Here is a 21,762-nt window from a genome sequence, read left to right as displayed (position 1 = left end):
GAATATTTACAGTGCATTTTAGTGCCCACATGCTCTTTTTTCTTAATGGGACTCTGAAGAGAAAGATTTCAGTTGTGGAAAGTCAGATTTGCAGTATCATTTGAGAGTTACTCATTCAATGTGTGCAGCAACTTTATCCTCAGCCCTACTGTCAAATAGATGACCAAAATAGTGATTTAAGGGATGAAGAGGATGGCACAGTGATGAGAGTTCAAGATAGATGATGCAACTTAAATTTGGAAAGTTCTAGGAAGATCCCAAAGTCTCTGAGTTGTGAAGATGGTAAATCCTTTCACTTTGGGAAAGGAGGAGTGGACTTCACTGCTTGTTGTTAAGTTGTTTTCTTTTTCTTTGGGAGCATTGTATAGGACTGGAAAGGGGAGAGAAAGAGTTTGATTTGAGACTTCATTTATTTAGGATACTTATAAATTTAAGGTGCAAATTCACTTTAATACTTGATAAGCACACTGATTCCTGAGACTAGAATGATAAGGAGGTTGGATGAGGTAGTGTCCCCCAAACTTCCCTGGGACAGTGGTCCCTATGTGTGAGGTTGGTGACTTCCAAGCTACTTCAAATGGAGAGAAGGTCAAAATAGCTTGGAGGGTCATTTCTCTCATTGAAATGCTAACTAATCCCAAATTACTTTGCCTAAATGTCATTCCCTACTTGCCCTGTGGGTTAAATCACTAAACAATTCAAGGAGATTTTGGGTGACCCACCTCCAACTCTACCTTGTACATTGGTAAGGTAGGAGAGATGAGTACTACGTAAATTCTTAAAGTAATCAAAAATTCTCTCAGTTTTCACATAGTCTTGGTTTCTTGGAAGTGCTGAGTTATTTGGAAGGAATAAGCAATTTTCCTTCCCCATTCCTCTCCCTGTCTTTCCTCCCCAGAGAGGTTATCTTTCCTTCACTCCAAACTTTCCCCATGTGTTCCCAGATTCCTTGTACAGTACTTCTCCAGGTTTAGGACAAAATTCAAAAACTATCTTAGATCATGTTCTGGGTAGTATGTCCTAATGTACAATAAATTATCAAGACAATTTTTATTGTCCTTTGGATGTGAGCATCGAACAGCATTCATGACATCAAGACCTGAAGCAGGAAGAGAAAAAGGAGACAGAAGAAAGGGAGGAGGAGAAATAAAATGAAAAGAAGGCAGAGTGGCTTACAGTTGGTAGAAAAATTGCATCATGAAGAAAAGCAAGCATAGAGATGCAGAAGATTAAACCCATGCACCTTTGCTTGCCCACCATTATGAAACGTTCTTGCCAGTCCTCAATTTTTCTTTTTCAATTCCTTTCTCCTCTACTTCTCAAGTCTCTAAGGAAAATGTACAAGACAACACAGAGAGATATAAAGAAGAGTAACATGAACGCTACTTTGAGAAAAATAGATGCATGTGGGTAAAAAAGAAACAAAAGGACACTTGGCAAAAATGAAGCCCTCTGGGTGTAGCAGTGTGAACTGAAAACCTGGCAGCCTGTTTCTGAAAGTCTAAAGACAGAGAGAAGACAAGATAGAAGGAAAGGAAGTTCTCCGAATGATGATAGTATCTGTTTGAAACACAATCTTCTAGGCAAGCAGGAGAATTAGAAGAAAGTTATTTTAGTATCAGGATATGAAACATAAAACCAATTGGCCTCCATAAAACCTACATTAACTACACAGGAAAAAAGAAAACATGAGCAGTAGCCTGAGTAGCTCAGTCAGTAGAACACTAGGCTTTTAATCTGAGGATCCTAGTTTTGAGTCCCTTTTGAGGAACTATTCTCATTCTACCCTAGTTGTTTCTCTTAGGAGCCTATACATTCCACTTCCTCTTAGAGAAACTCATCCCAACAATTACTATAGACTTCTTGGCTCCTATCTTCCTGCTCTTTGCTCAAAAAGAATTGAGCAAGGAGAGCAGAGAAAGGGCAAAGGTTTAAGCACTCAATTACCAGCCAAAAGGTTGGTGGTTTGAACCCACCCAGAGGTGTCTCACAAAACAGGCCTGGTATTCTGCTCCTTGAAAACACTGTGGAGCACCTCTACACTGCACACACAGGGTCAGTAAAAGTTGAGGCAGCCCAATCCTTCCAAATGAGATGAAGGTTTTTAAAAACAAACTTCGTCGTCACTGTGACTCATCACTTGTAACTTAGACTCTTCCTTGGAATGTCCTGAGTGAGGGTCTCTAACAAAGCAACTCCATTAAGAGATTCAGACCTCCAAGTACGCATCACTTGCACTCACAACAAATATTTGAAGGGGAGGGGAGGGAATGGAAAGGAGACTAGAAGGCTGGTGGGGTCGAATTCAGCTAGGGAGCCTCTCTTAAAATTGTCCCTTCCTTAAAATTCCACGACTCTAATTATGCAACCAGAGATGTAGAGCTTCTCGGTGGAAGGAGGAGGCAAAGTGGGTCCCGCCGATCACACGGGGTCCCTGATTCAGGTACAGTCCTAAGGTGAAGAGTCTTAGGGCTCCAGTGAGGCACTACTGTGCTCTCTCCTCACCCAAAGCCTGGTTTCAAGGGCAGTAGATCATCCACTCACAAAGAAAGTAGCGCCTTCTAATCTCTAACCCAGCCCTTCCATCCTGAGATACCCCCCACAATCGTCCCTTCTTCTGGTTGCATCATTCCCACTCCATACCCTCGATGCTCAGAGGGCCTGGCCGGCTGGCAGTGAACCTAAACCCAAGTCTGTGCACCAACAGGTCCCATGTAGGACTGTAGAAGGACAGTGGGTGTTGGGGTGATGAAGCAGGGTCCGGGGTCCCTAAGAAACGCGGTGACAAACGCCTGAGGTCAAAGTTAGGTGGGAGGGGAGGGGCATGGGAAGGGAGACCCAGGGACCCCGCCCAAACCATCCTGGTGAGGTGAGAGCAGGCAGGACATGTGCTCTCTAACAGATTTTATTCCTCCACTGTCTACACTTCATGTTATCCTGGTATGGTAAAGAGAGCAAAGGAGGTGAAACTCAGTACTCCAGCATTCCTACTTTATGGAACAAAAACCAAACTTGCTGCTGCCTGAAAAAAAAATGTTAAATTTTCATCCCTAACACCCCCACAACCTTCCCAGTCGTCCAGTTCCTCCCTGCATGGCAAGCGTAGTTTCTTGCTTATCCTCTCAGGGATATAGTTTCCCTACTGTTTATACAAATAAAGGAAATTCCAAATACATTCCATTGCATCTTGGTTTTTTTTGACTTCATGTATGTTGTAGTAATTTCCAAATCAATGCAGAAAGAGCGTCTTTCTTCTTTGCTTGGCAGCAAAGAATTCCATTGTATGGATGTCATAATATATATCTTGCCCATACAAATAATGCTGCAATAAGTAACATTCCATATCTCACATTTCAAATGGGTGTGAGTACTTTCTATACGTGGAACTGCTGAAGCAGTATATGTGACATGCCATGGTAATTCCGATGGATCTTGCCTAATACACATTCCCACCAGCATGCCACAATGGTCTGGCTTCCCACACTATTGCCACCACTTTGTATTATAGTACAATAATGACAATAACAATAATAACAAACCCATTGCCTTCAAGTGGGTTGATTCTGACTCATGGCGACCACATGTGTTACAGAGTTGAACTGCTCTGGAGGGTGTTCTTCGCTGTAATCTTCACAGAAACAGATTGCTATGCCTTTCCTCGGTAGTGCCATTTTGTGGATTTGAACCACCAACCTTTAGGTTAACAAACCTTATTGGCCTCCGAGGGACCTTTAATCAAAGTAGGTCTTAGATAAATGACACATTCAAATATTAACATAGAGTAAGCAAGCCACTGTTATATTACCTAAATCATATTTAGTTCAATGGAGTCACCCAGAATTTGGAAAATTAATAGCTATTTAGGACTCCACTTATAATTGATGCAGAAAATTGAAACTTTAGATATGCAAGAAAACAAATAACATAAATGGAAATACAATAGGGATAGAAATTCAAATCAATAGAAATTGGTGGATTTAGATAAATGATGTTGGGCTAACTGGGTAGACATCTAGGAAAATAAAAGCTTAGGTCAATTTATCACCCATGGTACTAAATTTCAAATAGATACAAAATTTAAAAGTAAAAAAATGAAGAATAAAACCAAACATAATTACTGGACATGCCAAAACAAAAGTTCATATAACTTTGGAGTAGAAAACAAATTTTTACATAAAACTTAGAAGCAATGAAATTTTGACATAATTTACTACATTAAAAAAATTCTTCCTGGACATACGTACATTCTCTTTATTAAAAAAAAAAACAAGGCTGATCCACCTACAGTCGCTTGATCTTTGACAAAAGACAAAAGTAAATTAAATGGAGAAAAGACATCTTTTAAACAAATTATGCTGGCAAAACTGGGTGTCCATCTGTTAAAAAATGAAATAAGACCCATACCTTATACCACGAACAAAAACTAATTCAAAATGGATCAAAGATCTAAATATAAAACCAAAAAGTATAAAGATCATAGAATAAAAAATAGGGTTAATGCTAACCTAAAACCAAGAAAAAAACCCAAAACACTAGGGGTTCTAATATATTCCATAAACAGGATACAAACCATAATCAGCAATACACAAACACCAGAAGATAAGCTAGGTAACTGAGATCTTCTAAAACTTAAACACTTCTGTCCATCCAATGACTTGACCAAAAGAGTAGAAAGCAATCCTATGGATGGGGAAAAAAATTTTCGCTATGACATATCCAACAAAAGTCTAGTCTCTAAAATCTGTAGGAAAATACAACACCTCTATAGCAAAAAGACAACTAATCCAATTAAAAAATGGGCAAAGGATATGAACAGACACTTCACCAAGAAAACATTCAGCCAGCTAACTAACAGACACTTGAGGAAATGCTCCTGATCACTAGCCATTAAAAAAAAAAAAAAAAAGCCATTAGAGAAATGCAAATCAAATTATAATTAGATACCATCTCACCCCAACATTAGTGGCACAAATCAAAAAATCAGATAATAACAAATGTTAGAGAGGCTTTGGGAAGACTGGAATTCTAAGGCACTGTTAAAATGCAAAATAATCTAACCATTTTGGAAACAATGTGGTGCTTCCTTAAAAAGCTAGAAATAGAAGTATCACATGATCTAGCAATCCCACTCCTGGGAATATATTCTAGAGAAATAAGAGCTGTCACAGGACTAGACATATGCACACCCATGTTCATTGTAGCATTACTCACAATAGCAAAAAAGATGGAAACAACCTAAGTGTCCATTAACAGATGAGTGGATAAACAAACTATGGAACATACACACCATGAAAGACTATGCAACAATAAAGAACAATAATGACTCTGTGAAATATCTCACAATGTGGATGAATCTGGAGAGCATTATGCTGAGAGAAATAAGTCAATCACAAAAGGACAAATATTGTATGAGACCATTATTATAAAAACTCATGAAAATGTTTATACACAGAAAGAAAGAAACTTTGATGGTTACAAGGGTGGAGAGTTGTGAGGAGGGAAAAACACTAGCTAAACAATTGATAAGTGTAAATTTGCTAAAGGGAAGACTTTACAGAATACTGTAAAGTCGTAGAAGATTCATAGACACATCCAAATTCCCTGAGGGACCGAATTACTGGGCTGATGGCTGGGAACCCCGGTCTTGCGGGATGTTTAGTTCAATTGATGTAACAGAGTTCATAAAGAAAATGTTGTAGATCCTACTTTAGTGAGTAGCATCAGCAGTCTTAAAAGCTTGTGAGTGGCCACCTAAGATACGTCTACTGGTCCCATCCTGTCTGGAGCAAGGGAGAATAAAGAAAACCATAGACATGGGGAAAGATTAGTCCAAGGGACTCATGGGCCACAACTACCACAGCCTCTAGCAGATTGAGTTCAGCACGACTAGATGGTGCCGGGATATCACCACTGACTGGTCTGACAGAGACTGAAGAAACCTCCAGACTATGACCCCCAGACATCTTCTAACTCAGTACTGAAGCCACCCTTGAGGTTTACCCTTCAGCCAAAGATTAGTCAGGCCTATGCACATGTCCTCCATTCATCTATTACTTTGTTGTACTGTGGGGGATTTCCTGTTGCTGTGATGCTGAAAACTACACTAACAATATTCAAATACCAGTAGGGTCACCCACAGTGGACTTATTTCAGCAGAGCTTCGAGACTAAGACAGGCTAGGAAGAAGGACCTGGTGGTTTACTTCTGAAAAAAATCAGCTGGTGAAAACCTTATGAACAACAAGAGAACATTCTCTGATACAGTGCAGGAAGATGAGCCCCTCAGGTTGGAAGGCACTCAAATGATGGCTGGGGAAGAGCTGCCTCCTCAAAGCAGAGTCGACTTTAGTGGCATAGATGAAGTCAAGCTTTCAGAATCCTCATTTGCTGATGTGGCACACAACAAAATGAGAAGAAACAGCTGCAAACATCCATTAATAATCGGAATGTGGAATGTATGAAGTATGGATCTAGGAAAATTGCAAGTTGTCAAAAATGAATGAAACCCTTAAAGATCAATGTCTAGGCATTAGTGAGCAGAAATGCAGTGGCATTGCCCATTTAGAATCAGACAAACATATGGTCTACTATGCCGGGAATGACAAATTGAAGAGGAATGGCGTTTCATTCATTATCAAAAAGGATATTTCAAGATCCATCCTGAGTGCAATGCTGCCAGTGACGGGGTAATATCCATATACCAAAAGGAAGAACAGTAAATATGACTATTATTCAAATTTATATGCCAATCATTAAGGTAAAAGATAAAGACATTGAAGATTTTTACCAACTTCTGCAGTCTGAAATTGAAAAATCAAGATGCATTGATAATTAGTGGTTTTTGGAGTGCAAAAGTGGGAAACAAAGAAGAAGGATCTGTAGTTGGGAAATATGGCCTTGGTGATAGAAACGATGCTGGAAATTGCATGATAGAATTTTGCAAGACCAATGACATCTTCAGTCCAAACACTTTTTTCAACAACATAAACTGTGACTATGCACGTGGGCCTCACCAGGTGGAATACACAGGAGTTAAATCAACTACATCAGTATAAAGAGACAATGGAGAAGCTCGTGGATGGAAAATATTATTGGTCAGGACAAGGTCATGGGCTGACTGTGGGACAGACCTTCGACTGTTCCTATGCAAGTTCAAGCTGAAGCTGAAGAAAATTAGAAAAAGTCCAGAACAGACAAAGTAAGACTTTGAGTATATTCCACCTGAATTTAGAGACTAGCTCAAGAATAGATTTAACACATTGAACTGTAATGACCAAAGACCAGACAAGTTCCGGAACAATATTAAGGACATCATAAATGAAGACAGCAAAAGGCCATTAAAAAGACAAGAAAGAAAGAAAAGACCAAAATAGATGTCAGAAGAGACTATGAAGCTTACTCTTGAACCTAGAGTAGCTAAAGCGCAAGGAAGAAATGATGAAGTAAAAGAGCTTAACAGAAGATTTCAAAGGGCAGCTGGAGAAGACAAAGTAAAGTATTATGACATGTGGAAAGACCTGGAGTTAAAAAACCAAAAGGGAAGAATACACCCAGCCTTTCTCAATCCTAAAGAGCTGAAGACAAAAATTCAAGCCTTGAATTACAATATTAAAGGATTTTATTGGCAAAATACAGAACAACACAGGAAGCATCAAAAGAAGATGGAAGGGATACAGAGTCACTATACCAAAGGAATTGGTTGATTTTAATCATTACAGGAAGTAGTGTATAATCAAGAACCAATGGTACTGAAGGAAACAGCAGTCCAAGATGCACTGAAGGCATTGGTGAAATATATGGCTGCAGGAATTAGTGGAATACCAACTGAGATGTTTCAGCCAATGGATGCAGTACTGGAAGTCCTCACTAGTCTATGCCAAAAATTTGGAAGACAGCTGCCTGGCCAACTGCCTGGAAGAGATCCATATTTATGCCTATTCCAAACAAAGGTGATCTGACAAAATGCAGAAATTATTGAACAATATCAATATCACATACAAGCAAAAATTTGCTGAAAATCATTCAAATGTGTTTGCAGCAGTACATTGACAGGGAACTGCCAAAAATTCAAGCTGGTTTCAGAAGAAAACATGGAATGAGGAATATCATTGCTGATATCAGATGGATCCTGGCTGGAAGCAGAGACTACCAGAAAGATGTTTACCTGTGTTTTTATGACTATGCAAAGGTATTCAACTGTGTGGATCATGACAAATTATGAATAACATTGAGAAGAATGGGAATTCCAGAGCACTTAATTGTGCTCATGAGGAACCTGCACATTGAACAAGAGGCATTGTTTAAAGAAAACAACGAGATACTGCATGGTTTAAAGTCAGGAAAGGTGAGCAACAGGGTGGTATCTTTCACCATATTTTATTTAACCTTTATGTTGTGCAACTTGCCCAAGAATCTGGACTGTAAGAAGAAGAATACAACATCAAGAGTGGAGGAAGACTCATTAACAACTTGTGATATGCAGATCCTACAGAACCTTGCTTCCTGAAAGTGAAGAGGACTTGAGGCACTTACTGATGAAGATCACAGAACCGACTCGAAGGCATCTAACAACAACAGCATACACATGTAGCTCAGCTATGTAGATGAGAACAAATGGGCACACCAGGCCAGGGGCAAGGGGAAGAAGGCAGGAGAGGACAGGAAAGCTGGACAAATGGAAATGGGGAACCCAAGGTCAAGAAGGGGAGTAAGATGACACCTCGCCTGGTTGGCAACCAATGTCACAAAATAATACTTGTATTGTTTAATGAGAAACTAATTTGCTCTGTAAACTTTCACCTAAAGCACAATAAAAAAGAAAAAGACAAGACAAAACAAACAATAGCAAAGAAAATGGCAAATAAAGAAAAAATAGACAAGCAAAGTGAAAAAAAAAAAAAGAAGAAACTATGGAGGAGATATTTGTAATTTGTTAATTTCCCCAATATGTAATATGCAGTAGAGTAGGTTTGGAAGTATAAAATGTGGGGAAAATAATAGATTCCTATTGGCTTATTTGTCCCTGAGTGCTAATCAGATGATTGGAAGTTGTAGTCCACCCAGAGGCACCTCAGAAGAAAAGCTTGATAATCTACTTCCAAAAAATCAGCCATTAAAAACCCTGAGGAGCAGACTTCTACTCTGACACACATGAAGTCTTCATGAGTCAGAGGTGATTCCATGGCAACTGGTTAATTGACACTTTATGCAAATAATATTCCTGGCAGGTAACCCCATACCAATACAGGTGCTTGGGTAGGCAAAATTGGGTACAGGTGGAATGGAGAGGGGAGGTTGTGAAAGTTGCAAGATTTTCACTGTATACAAACATTTTCGTTTTTGTAATTTTGAAATATGTGAAATTTATATTTAATTCAATGCAAAGATTTTAAAAACATAAAAAAAAGTTCCCTTGGGCACGAAATACTGTTCTTAGATATAAAGAATAGACAGAAATGATAACAGTCTGATTTTCCTTATAACGCTGTAATTGGTCTTATCCAAACGCCAAACACAGTCAGGTTGATCCGCTAAGCCTCCGGTGGTTTTGAACTGCCGAAAGGTTAGCAGTCAATCACATTAAGCACTGCCCCATGAGGACTCTGACATACTATTGGGAAGATAAATTCCTTCTTTATGTTACCAGCATTAGGCAATTATTCCAAAAGACATCTACAAATTCTATTCTTACATGGATTCCATTTATAATAGGATTGGTGCGCTGGGATTCGAGCCCACGTTCCCTCGGACACTGGCACCTAAATCCAGTGCCTTAGACCGCTTGGACACGCTACCACCCACGCTGACGGATTTTAAATCCTAACCTTTGCAGAGAAAAAAGAATGTTTTCCAACACGTTATTCTTTCCCAAGAACAGGTTTACTTGCTACTTGTCCAAAACAACAATAAATAACAACTAAAATTTATCAGGAACTTATTACGTGCCATGCACTCTCCTTACATTTACTGTCATTCAGTCGTTCTAACTGCCTCAAAAGACAGGTACTTTTACTGTGATCTCCATTCGCCTGATGAAGAATATGAGGCACAGAGATGATAAGTAACTTGGTGGATCTAACCCAGCAGGAAGTAATATTTACAGCAGAGTGGAAAACTTCACGCTGTTGTGTATTTATTTACTTAAGGGTAAAATCCTGAAATACTTTTGATCAAGGTTATTGTGACAAACTCAGAGCAGTAGCCAACTTACGAATGAGGTAGCTTCAATTCCTTTTGGGGCATGGAGGTGTATAGCGTATAAAAACCTAATGCTTCACAAATTTCAGTGAGGCTTGAAAGAGTTCGAATTGAGTAACTACCCTAGTGCAGTCGACAGCTGATGAGTCTCCTAACCTGAAGGTGCTGAGTTCAAAGCTTAGAGAGGGCACGCAGGTTTTTTGTTTCTTCTACATACACTCACTTGAAAAAGAAACCTGGTAGTAGGCGAAATTATTCCACTGATGAAGTTTTTGAGTATGAAACACAGGTTCCAGAACTAACTCCCAATCAATTTCATGTGATGCGATTACAAATGGACCTGCACAAACTGATTTTTTAACACTCTGCCAAGGAATTCATCAAGAACTTTATCCTTCTCCCATGGTAATAAGACATCTTTTCAATACACTGACTACAGTACAACCTAATACCAAACTCTGGATTAGTTACCTATTGTTACTGTACCAAATTACCACAAGCTTAATGGCTTAAAAAAGCACAAATTTATTATCTTGCAGTTCTGGAGGTCGGAAGTCTGAAATGGGTTCTGTGAGGGGTCGGATTAAGGCATGTGAGGGCCGTAAACACTAATAAACTATGGTGTACCCTCCTCTGCTTACTCAGGTATTCCAATGGGACATGTCTGTTATACGTATACAGCTGTGTATGTCTTAGCTATCCATGATGTAATTCCTTTTTAAATGTGACTATAATATTAGAGACTGGACATAAAAGTGACATATGCCATTTTAGTGGAATGAGATGAACTGGATTATAAAAATTTTAGTGGAAGTGGGGCACTCAAATTTTTACAATATAACTAATTTTCTACAGAAAGAATATTCCCCATATTCTATAACAAAGGAAATGAGTCTGTAAGCTTAGTTGTTTCAACACTCAATGTAAAATTCTGTTGATCTCCTACAACAGGAAGTTGACTCACCATTTTTGCTTTAAATGGCTCATACTTCATTTTTGCTGCTTGTTTCATAATAAAGGCTATAATTATACATGAACAAATAAAAAGATGTGTTAAAAGAAAATTTAATGTTCATAAAACAAATATTACAGAAGCTCTGGAGGCCATGACCACCGGGGTCCTTCTAGTCTCAGTCAGACCATTAACTCTGATCTTTTTATGAGAATTTGGGGTCTGCATCCCACTGCTCTCCTGCTCCCTCAGGACGGGAACCATTCCCAAAGCCGACTTTTCAGACAGGGATTGGACTGGACAATGGGGTGGAGAGAGATGCTGGAGAGGAGTGAGCTTCTTGAATCAGGTGGACACTTGAGACTATGTTGGCATCTTCTCCCTGGAGGGGAGATGAGAGGGTGGAAGGGGTTAGAAGCTGGTGAAATGGATACAAAAGCGGGGGAGGGGAGCGGGCTGTCTCATTGTGGGGGAAGCAATTGGGAGTATGTGGCGGGGTGTATATTAGTTTTTGTGTGAGAGACTGACTTGATTTATAAACTTTCAATTAAAGCACAAAAAATTTTAAAAAACAAATATTACAACAAATTACTTATATTTTATTTTTAAGTAGATCTTTCATCTCTAATGTCTTATAATTAAAAACATTTTCCTGTTTTTTCTCTTCCAAATTCTTCAATGATTTAATCACAAATAAGTTGCTGAACAATATCTACTTTGATACATAAAAAAGATAATGGCTAGAGTCTTTTTTGAATCATTGTTGTACATTGAGGGTTTTTGAGTGTCTTTAGGAACGAAAACCAGCATTCTGTCCTACAGTTTGTGATCATTAAATTTAGGAATATGCATAAAGCAATTTCAGCATTGGGAAATACACCTTTATTTTATCTCCTGTTATGCAATCATACATGCCTACATGAGTAAAATTTATCTGTCCTGAATCTGCAAACTTAGTTCTCATTTAAGAGTGAGGTAGTGACACTTCTCCTTAAAAGTCTGTATTTAAGTCATTGGGATAAACCTGCACTAATTTCTTTGATGTCTTTATGCATTCTCCATCAAATACATCCACATTGTTTAAGGAAAATCTATTTCAAAGAACTTCATACACGTTCGCCCTTCTTTTCATTCAAGATTCAAGTATGTCAATAATGGTGTATTTTGTAGTTAAGAGAAATTGACCTCTGGCACTCAATGATACTTCAGGAGCACTTCCGTCATTTTACTTGTTTCTTTCTAATGCATCTGTGATGGAGAACTGCTTGATAATCAGTATTTGATAGTATTTGTATTGTTGTGCTTTCAAATTTTTAAAAAGCTTCTCTTGAATTATGTAAATACCCTGTTAATGACTGGTAGAGATCTGTGCATGCCTTTAAATTTACTTCTGAATCTTGGAGAGCTTGACTCATCTGATGAAAAGGCCGCATTATTCCACAAAATAAATATAAATTCATACTCTAGTATTTGCTTTTCCTTGGCTATGTTTTCCGTTTCTCCTTTGGCATCTCCTTTTTATGTCTGGTCTTCAGCAGTATTTTCCAAGGCATCTAGAATTTGAGTGTATGCTTCCAGGACTGCACTCATTGCTACAGCATGCGCCTCCCAGCTTGTGTTAGAAAGACAATTTAACACTCGATCATTGCCTAAATATGTTTTAAAAACTTCCCAACGTTTAGCAGAGGCTGCAGAAGATATGTAGAGTAACTGAACAGTAGAGAAAAAAATCAACTGTTTCTGGACAACAAGCTATTGTAGTTACATCCTTCACGATTAAGTCAATGTGCCTGCAGCACATGGTATGAAAATGACCCATTCATTAGGTTCTAATATTTTCTGTTGTATGCCTTTATAATTGGCAGTATTGTCATAGAACTGGCCCCTGTGCTTAGAAAAATCAATTTTGCACAGTTCACATAAATAGTGAAATACTTGAGGGAGGACCTCATACCACCAAGAAAGCAGTGCCAGGAGGAGAGCATATACTCTGGAGTCCCCATGTCTGAGAAGTTCCTAGAACAGGGGGAAATTGATGACAAGGACCTTCCTCCAGAGTTGACAGACAGAAAGCCTTCCCCTGGAGGTGACGCCCTGAATTTGGGCTTCTAGTTTACTAGACCATGAGAGAATAAACTTCTGTATGTTAAAGCAAAAATAAAATAGCAAAGTACTTGATTTGCAAATTCTTCCCCAGTATGAACTTCTAAGCTAGTAAATGTGAAAAATTGCTCAACAAGTTTTCCATCTGTTGGAGATCCAAAAAACCAAAGCAAACTTTTTGTTGTCCAGTTGATTCAGACTCATAGCAACCCTACAGGACTGCCCCGCAGAGCTTCCAAGGAGCACCTGGTGCATTTAAACTGTGGACCTTGGTTGGCAGCCATAGCACTTAACCACTACACCACCAGAGTTTCTCTCTGTTGGAGATGCATATCTTAAAATAATACTTAGCTGCTCTGTATGAGTAACATCAGGATGGAATCTACAAACTGAAACATCAAGCTATACTTATTTCACTGAAAATTATTGATCAACTTATCACTAATTAAATTTCTTAGTTCTTTACATGTTGTTTTAGAAAAATGTGATGAGTTGTCCTTTCTTGTGTTACTATATTTTGAGATGTGACCTGCTAACAATAGATCAAACTGAGAAACAAGTTCAACTAAATCCTAAAAATTTCCATTTGGTAGGGACCCAATCACTTCATTTCTTCCTTGAAAAAGATAGTCCACGTTCAGTGATTGTTATAATGACTGCAACAATGAGTTTCAGAATGGCTTTCCAATACTGATTTTCTTCATTAATTTGTTTCCAGTTCACGAATTAAGTGAAAATCATGTCTTTGGTTTAAATATGGCAACATACAATCTCTGTGAATTGAACTGTTTTCATGTTCAAAGGTCATGCTCAAGTTGCTAAATCCATCTGTAGCAAATCCAGAGTTAAATGACTTAGAACTGAATAGTTTGCAAACAAAACAATATACAGAGGCTACTGATGCAGAATCTCTCTTATAATTTCCACCATTAGCTTTGCCCCCGAGAATTATATTCCGACTACAGTTCCTTGTTTATTTACCATCCTTAAATTCAACATGAATTTTCAAATAGTTCACTGTGATGTTGATAAACATTGGGCCTTCTTTTGATCCAATAATTTACATCATTAGAAGAAAAGCTATTCCACAAAACAGGATCTGTATTTCTGCTATTTATGGACTCTGCAGGTGTCACAATTTCATATTCTAAAATAGTTTCACTTTCTACACCATTATTAATTTTTTTTACTACAGCAAGGAGTGGATGCAGAATTTGGATCAAATTCTGTTATATTCATGTCACTATTAGTATTTTCAGCCCTCGGGTACCAATACGACAATTGCACCTATTAAACTCAAGCGCTCAATGGTAGAAGTCTCTACTGATTTATTACGTTTTAAAAAGTAAGTTAATTTTGGAACTGTCTTTAGGAATTCACAAACCTTTCTCTTTCTATCTTCTGCGAATTTTCATTTCTGCACTCCACTTAGATTAAATTTAATTTTTTTAACTTGGTTGTACCATAGCAAATAAATCTGAATAATTCAAAATAAATAAAATTTATAGACTAAAATTTACTTCCAAATTTGGATGTTAACACATATTTCAAACTTAGGAAGTAGAAAATATTCATTTAGAACCTGTAATTTTGTTCTTCAGGACTGAGATAGTCAAAAGAAATAGTACTTACAAAGTAGTAAAAAATAATTGCATTTGTGTTTAATGTTAGTTGGTGGCCCTTGGCATATCCCCTTGAGTGTTTGTTGTCTTGAAATAATGCTTAAATACTTGCACACTCACTTTCTGTACCTTGATGCCATATCTTCACAGTTCATGGGAGTACTCTTGGTACCCAACAGGGATGAGAATGATGACAAGAGCATGATACCAGTACAAGGGTATGGTCAATCTGAAGATGGTTCTGGTTCACTTTGTGGAGGACAAGATGCATCATGAGCCACATCATTATAGTGCTGCTGGCACATTCTTATGTGACCTACAAGGCAGAACTAAATATGAGGCTATACCCGATCTGCCTGAAATTAAAAGGAAAATATAATTGTTATTGTATATCAAAAATTTATAGAATGGCATTAGTTTCATTTAGTGCCATGCCTCTTCACTTCTACCAAAGTGCTTGCTTTTCCTTGTGTCCTGTTTTCTTGGCATTTATAGGTCTTTGCTTTGGAAACTGGTGCCCGTTTTGCTGATGGCCAAAGCACATGCTTACCGTGTGCTTTCCTGGTCCTGTGGGTATAAACCAAAGACAATAGCAGAGTTGCATTCTTTCTGAAGGCTCTGGTGGAGAATTCATTCCTTGACTTTTATGGCCTCTAAACTTAGAGGCCACCAAAATTCTCTGACTCATGGCTGCATCACTCTGACCTCTGCTTCTGTTGTCTTATTTCCTTTTCTGACTCTGGCCCTCAAGTCATCCTCTTATAAGGAACTTGTGATTATATTGATTCCACCCAAGAAATACAGATTAATTTTTCCATGGCAACATCCTTAACTTAATCAAATCTGCAAAGTCCCTTTTGCCACGTAGGGTAACACAGTCACAGTTTTGGGAAATCACAATATAGAAATCTTCACTGAGGCATTATTACACCTACCACGGTCTGCCCTCTGGTCTCCAAACATTCACATCTGCCCACAGACAAAAACATTCGTTTCTTCTCAACAACCCCCCAAATCTCAATCCAGTACACCATCAACTAAGAGTCCAAAACTCATCAGCTCAAAAGTCCCAAAACTTTTCATTTCAATTCTCTAAATTAGGTATGGGTGAGGCTCTGGGTATAATCCATCTTGAGATGCGATTCCCCTCTATCTGTGAATCTGTGAAATTCAAGAAACAAGTTATCTGCTTCCAAGAATACAATGGTGGGACAGGTATAAGATAACAGCCATAGACATTCCAATTAAAAAGGAATGAAATTGAAAGAAAAGAAAGGAGTCATTGGTCCCAAGAACTGTCTAAATTTAGCCAGGCAAACATTAGCTTTCAAGGCCTGGAATTCATGTTCTGCAGTTTGAGGGTTCTGCCATTCGAGTCATCCTCTCGGAGTCATCCTTCCATTTCATGAAGGGTAGCATGTGTTTACAGTTGAGCAGTTCTATCAGCCTGGTTCCTGTCTGAGAAATATTAGGAGTGTGAGACAGGGATTGAGGGGTACAGGATTTATTGAGAGAGTCGTCTTCAGGGTGGGAATGGGAAAGTAAAAAAAGTACCAAGCAATAATATGTTCTTAGGTAAAGTCTGGAAACCCTGGTGGTGTAGTGATTAAGTGCTATGGCTGAGAACCAAAGGGTCAGCAGTTCAAACCCACCAGCCACTCCTTCGAAACTCTATGGGGCCATTCTACTCTGTCCCATAGGAATCGACTTGACGGTACTGGGCTTTTTTGGTTTTTAGGTAAAGTCTGGTTGTGGCCTGATCCATGACTTTGTGAGTTGAAATTGATTCGATGACAATGGGTTTCATTGTTTTTTTGTTTGTTTGCTTTTTCTTTTATGTAAAAGGGGCACCGGGCTATAAATCTCATAGCAGAGTTGTCCTTGAGTCAAGAGGTTTTGATTTTGCACTTTCCACCTCCTCCAGTCAGTCATGGCTACTGCTGGGGATGGAGTGGTGGCAGCAAACCAAGGACAATTCAGTGGAGAAGGTCATAGGGATAAACCATTGGGGGTTGGGTGAAGTGGCTGTAAAAAGAAAGTGGGAAAATAAAGAAGTTGGTAGGGGTACTAAGATCATGAACTACTGTAAAACAATTAGATGAGTGGAAGATACTCTAGGTTTGTAATTTTACAACTGAAGTGTGAATGTCCCATATGCCATCTCTTAATTTAGGGAAAAGAGCAGATTTTATTTACTTGCTAGTATAAATCACTTATTTTGTTTTAATGCTTGGAACTTTTATCAGTAGATTTTAGATAATACTCCGTGTTGTTGAAAGAGTTGAGTACTTGACACAAAACAATTGTTTAAAAATAAGAAGAACGAGAACAATGATAGAAGTGTGATCCCTAGGTGGCACATTTGGTTTGCACTGAACTGCTAGCCTAAAGTTGGAGGTTCCAACCCCCACAGTGGCACCTCAGAAGATGGGCTGGGTGATCTGCTTTCATAAAGGTTATAGCCAAGAAAATCCTATGGAGCAGTTCTACTCTGTAATACATGGAGTCCCCATGAGTTGGAATCGACTCCTCAGCAACTAACGTCAACAACAACGATGATAATGAACTTTAATAATCACTTATTTATGTGCCAGATACCTTTCTAAAGTATTTTATGTACATTTACTCATCAAGTCCTCCCATCAATTCTGTTTGTTAAAAAAAAAAAAAATTAGATAGGCTTATTATTATTTCCATTTCACATATTGGAAATTGAGTCCCAGTGAGCTAAAGCAATTTGTCAAAGTTCCCTTAGCTGTTAAGAAGAACAGTTGAGGGATGGACACATGTGGTGTAACCTAGATCAACATGGTCCCACTCAAAATGAACAGAGGTCAAGTCTAGATATACTTGAGGGACAATTTCCTAATTACAAGCAAGCCCGGGTTACAAAAGTCCAACTTACTTATAACTTGTAGTAATGAACTATCCTGTGTAAAGCATATTATATTAAAAATTTGAGGTACATACAATGGTTCAAACAACAAACAGGCACAATTTGTAATTTGCATAAAAATGTTATTATTACTGTATTATTATGTTCAAGATGTTTTAGTGTATCTGGAAGTGTTTAATTTTTTTACACATAAAAATACCCCACATACTATATACTAAGACAAACATTTAACTAAAGGATATTAGATATGAACCATACCTAACTGTTCCAATTTACATACAAATTTGTTTCTACCTTCCTTAATAAGACAATTCCAATGTATTGGCATGTCAAATTGTTACAAAAGTTCATAATGCTCACAGTAAGCTAAAAAAACAGTTCCTAGACAGGCACCAGTCTGCAGACCACAATTTGAACAGCACTAATGGGATCACCATGAGTCAGAATCATCTTGACTACACCTAACAGCAACAACAGTGACCACAGAAGATGTACTGACAGTGGAGCCCTGCTGGTGCAGTGATTAAGAGATTGGCTGCTGTCCAAAAGGTTGGCTGTTCAAATCTTACATCTTCTCCTTGGAAACTCTATAAGGCAATTCTACTCTGTCCCAGAGGGTCAGTGTAAGTCGGCATTTACTCAATGGCAATGGGCTTGGTATTTTTTGGAAGTAAGAAGATATTCCAGGAAATCCTTCTTCCTCCTTTCTCTGTTTAAATCGAGGCTAGATTCACATAGAATAAAATGCATGAAACTTAATTATTCCGTTTCATGAATAATATATAACATAGGTACACCATGCAACCAACTTTCAAACCAAGATAAGGAAATTTTCAGCTCCCAGGAGCTCCCTTGTACCTCATCCCAATCAATTCTAATCCTCTGACCTCTACTAGCATAGATTAGTTTTTCCTGTGGTTTGAAATAGAAGAAATGAAATCACACAGTATGTGCTCATTTGAGTATGAATTCTTTCACTCAAATATTTTTTTTATTAGATGCATCCATACTGTTTCTAGTAGCAGTATTTCTTGCTCACTGCTCTGACGAGTACCATTGTATGAATACCAGACATCAGATTCTTTTCATTCATTTTACTGCTGGTACACATTTTGAAATGGCTAATGCCGCTACGAACACTCTTGTCTTTCAAGGGGAATAAGCATGCATTTTTCTTGGGTCTAATTGCAAAGATGGACTTTCTGGGTTGTAGGTTGTATGCATATTTTGTTTGAGGCAGTATTTCCAAATAGTGTACCAATGCGGATGTACCAGTTGACAGCCTCATCAGCAATATATGAAAGTTTCATTTCTGTGTCATCAGAGACACTTGATATTGTCATTTAACTAAAGCAATTTTGGTGAAAGGTAGTGTTATTTGATTGTGTTTATTAATTTTTGTTAAGTATATTCTTCAGCGAATTATATGTTTCATCTTTATTCTCTCTCATTTAGTTTCTGTCTTTTTTCTTAGTGTTTCATAAGAGTTTTTCATCTATTTTACATAAGGGTCCTTTGTCAAATATTGAAATGTGTTTTCCTGGACTGTGGTTAATCACCTCTTCTTAAGGAGAAGGGGGCTTGAAAAACTATGTAAGAAGAAAAAAAAAAAAAGAAAAAGTAGATAGAGAGAGAAGTTGAAAAAACAAGAGGAAGTTCCATCATACATCTTTCCTGGTGGTTACATGAAAAAATGGGCAGGGCAATTTTCTAGGGCAGTAACCTTGCAGTGGATAATGGGGTGGAAAGTCCTAGAAGCAGAAGGTGCTTTTTCGGTCTGAAATCTTTACTTATTTCCTGATGTAGTTTAGAGGTTTAGAAATAGTGAGATTTGAAACAGTGGATTTTCTCTCTTGTTAACTATCAGATCTGCAAAAATCCCTTAGAAATATGGCAAATATTTCAAGGAAGATCTTCATGACGTTTCTGGCATGAGAGAGGTGTGGCTCAATAGGAGCGTCCTTTCCTTGAGAGGATTCAAAACCATGCACACTCATCTGCTTTTTACTATTCCTAACAGTTCTGTATTTTTCTCCTTTTTAAAACATACTTTGCATACTCATAGGTATTAAGCACATTATCCGATTTAGTGCCTTGAAATGTTTCCCCATTTATATGCCCTGCCTCTCCTCACCACTCAGAGTGGCTGTGTCAACACAAGGAAGACAAGGAAAAGGAAGGAAATAGAGAAAACAGAATTGGCTTGTTCATGATTTCTTCCATTCAAAGCCAGAAGCCTGCCACCACATCAACCTGCTCACTAATCCTCTGTTCTCTTTTCCAGTGTCATTGAAGAGCAAGACAAAAAAAGGACTAAGAGGGAAAGAAGAGGCTCCATCATTTCATTTGAAATTCTCTTAGTTTTTTGAGCAGTGTTTGGAGTGTGAAAGAGACAGAAATTACCAAGCAGAAAAGCTTCGTCCCTTTTACCTATTCCTCCCCTTTGTGGCCTTCCTTGTCCTCTACCAACGAATACACATTCTCTGAAAACTGGACCCCACTTTCAGGCATGGATGGCAATAGAGCCTTTATAATTCTATCTGAGTGCGTAATGTAGAATAAGTTAGGATATGATAATATTTTGAAGAAATGACTAAAACAATACATTTCAGGTTGCCAAAATAGTTCAGCTGGCAAAGCGTTAGACTGAAGGTCTAAAGTTCCTTGCTTCTATCCCGGGTTTCCACAACTCGAGTGAATTTCATATAGTTGCTTTCTTAAAAAAACATTTGCATTTCAAGGCTTTGGATTCTAGTGGAAATGAATAGTACAGCTATTCAAAGCGGAACTATTAAAAAAAAAAAAAAAAAAAAAACCTATTCTCTCTCTAGGAGCCTTGGTCCTGCAGTGATTAAGCATTTGGCTACTAAGACAAGTCGATGGTCCGAACCCGCCAGCTCTAAGGGGGAGAAAAACATGGCAGCCAGCCTCCCTAAAGATTTATAGCCTTGGAAAACATGTGGGGCAGTTGTATATGTAAACTGTAAATATTAATTTCGTGATTTACACTTCACCATTCTCTTTATTGGTGTAGAGGAATCCAATTGATTTTTGTATGTTTATCTTGTATCCTCATACTTTGCTGAAATCTTCTATTGTTCCAGCATTTTTCTCGTGGATTCTTTAGGGTTTACTGTGTATAAGATCATATCATCTGCAAATAGGGATAATTTTACTTCTTCCTTGCCAATGGGAATGCCCTTTATTTCCCTAGAGTCAGCAAAATAATGCTAATATGCTCTTCAACATTCTGCTGCAGGCTCTTTTCCTTCTCCAGGGGATGTTTGGGGGTCACTTTTCCATCCATTTTGTTGGTCCGATGGTTAGTCTCATGCTTATGTCCCTTCTGTATTCACTATACTACTTTGAATATCACTGATTCAATAAAGGAATTAAAATGCACTAGCAGTTGTCAAACATAGAAAGGAATTGGCCCTGCTACTTTGGATTTGGTTTGCCCTTGGCTTTGCTCAAAGTAATGCAGTCCTCATACATTATCAGTGGCAGCCTCTTCTCCATCCTTTTTTTTTTCATTCCTTATCAGCACCAGTGAAGCAAAGACCCCTGGCCAAACCTATCTTTTTCAGTCCAGCCTCTTCTCCTTGCTGGTCTTCGTAAGTTACAGACTCTTCCACAAGACAGCCTACCTACAGTCTGCTTAACCTCTACAGAGAATTTCACTTTATGACATCCATCTCCTGCCAAACTACAGGCTGCTGCAAGTCACTTACTTTACCTGCCACTCACAGTGGATGGGTGGTATTGGAAGGAGGATATGGCAGCTTTTTTTCTGTTCGCCTCCCCCACCCAGGGAAGGCAGAACTCTTTCTGCCAAGGGCCTTTTACATAGCACCATCTCTCTGAGGAACTGGAATGTTGGCTCTGGTGCACCACGGCATAAACTTCCTGACACAAAACAGTGTATGGATTTTTAACACCATGAACCTGAAAGGACAGGATTTTCTATAACTGTTTTCTGGCATTCCTAAACTT

General features: G+C 38.3%; 1 pseudogene; it reads left to right on the top strand.

The window, feature by feature from the left end:
- The first annotated feature begins 20,621 nt into the window (after positions 1-20,621).
- Positions 20,622-21,619, top strand: LOC100664884 (etoposide-induced protein 2.4 homolog; annotated as a pseudogene).
- The last annotated feature ends 143 nt before the right edge of the window (positions 21,620-21,762 follow it).

The sequence above is a fragment of the Loxodonta africana genome, chromosome 1 (genome assembly GCF_030014295.1).
Source record: "Loxodonta africana isolate mLoxAfr1 chromosome 1, mLoxAfr1.hap2, whole genome shotgun sequence".
In the NCBI taxonomy this organism is placed as follows: Eukaryota; Metazoa; Chordata; class Mammalia; order Proboscidea; family Elephantidae; genus Loxodonta; species Loxodonta africana.
Note: the sequence above shows the minus strand (reverse complement) of the source record. Positions and strands in the feature narration are given on the sequence as shown.